Source organism: Phodopus roborovskii, unplaced genomic scaffold, assembly GCF_943737965.1.
Source record: "Phodopus roborovskii unplaced genomic scaffold, PHOROB, whole genome shotgun sequence".
NCBI classification, from domain to species: Eukaryota; Metazoa; Chordata; class Mammalia; order Rodentia; family Cricetidae; genus Phodopus; species Phodopus roborovskii.
Genome location: NW_026125575.1, coordinates 3,646,150 through 3,647,756, shown reverse-complemented (window position 1 = coordinate 3,647,756; position 1,607 = coordinate 3,646,150).

The window sequence follows — 1,607 nt, the reverse complement described above, 5'->3', positions numbered from 1 at the left end:
GCAAGATATCACCACAGACTTAAGCTTTTCTATCTTGTTCATGCTACCACAATATCTATGTGTCATGGTCTCTGTGAGTTTATATGTGCATGCATCTGCTATCTTATTTCCTAAAATCAATTTCTTTGATGAAGCCCATAATTTGTGGTTCATGTAGTCATTCCAGCCACTCTTCTTCATAGGTTCCTAAGCACTGAGGGGAGGGTTGTGACAAAGACATCCAATTTAGGATTGAGCATGCGAAATTCTCTTCCTTTTTGATGGTCATCAACTCGTTGTTTTAATGTTTCTCTTCTTAAAAACAGCAGTATGAAGCAGAACTTTGGGGCAGCTGGCTGATGTCTGATGCCAACTGCAGAGCCTTTCCTATCCCTCAGATATGAGCTCATCATAAAATATCACTTTGCATTTTTCATTATGTAGATTCTTGTGGAACTTTTTATTATAAAATTTGGAACATCACATTTAGTGCAATGATGGGAGATGTCATTCTGTATATGTTTCTCATACTGGTTAATAATAAAGCACTGTTGGCCAATAGGAAAGGAAGATAGGAGGGACTAGGAGACAAGGAGGAAATAGGAAGTAGTAAGGAGGAGTCAAGATGGAGAGTCTGGAGAGAGCTTGACGCCAACCGCCTCCCCGGTAAGAGAAGGCCATGTGAAAATACATAGATCAACAGAAATGGGTTAATAATTAAGGCAGAGCTAGCCGATAAGAAACAAGTAACCGGGCCAACAGCATTGTATCAAATACAGAGTCTCTGTGTATTATTTGGGGCTGGTGGCGTGGCGGCCGGTCAAGACCAGCGGCGGGTCAAGACTAGCAGCGGCAGGCGGAAAAATCATACTCTTACAGTGCAAAACCACTTTTTCATGGAAAAGTAGTGGTCCACCTAACCTTCCCGGGCTCAGCCACTTGAATCTGTCATTCCCTGCTTTCCCTGAATGGACTACTTCCATCTTCTCCAACCTCCATGTTCCTTTACATTCCTAACAGCCAATACTGAATTCCATTCAGTGACTGGAATCATGGTAGAATGAATTACATGGTCCCCAAATGGCTCCTATATTGAATACTTGGTCCTAAGATACAGGCACTCGTGGAAAGTAATAGTAGGTGTGGTATTGTTGGAGAATATGAGTCAATGAGTGAAGGCCTAAAGGTTCTAAAGTTTCATGGAATTTCCAGAGTGTATCTTTGCTACCTCCTTATGGACTAATCCATCAACTAATGCTCTAGCCACTATGATTTGTTTGGCAAATCTTGGACTCTAATGGACTCTAATTTTGGAAACCATAAGCCCAAAGATGTTCTTTCCTTCTCTACCTGTTTACATGGTCATTGTTTGTCATTGTGTTTTATCACAGTCAAAGAAAAGATACTAAGACAGACTTGTTCTGCTTTAAGCACAGTGAGGGAAACTCTTCAGAGAATAAGGCTGGAATATTGTTGGCTTCTAGAGAAATGAGCTACTGTTGAGGTAACACCATGAGTTCCAAGGTGATCCCTGTTAGAGTTAGATTAAATGGACAATTGTAGGTCAGAGATTTTCTAGGTGAGTAGATCTCACTTCTCATGAACAATATCATGTGATCAGATGCATA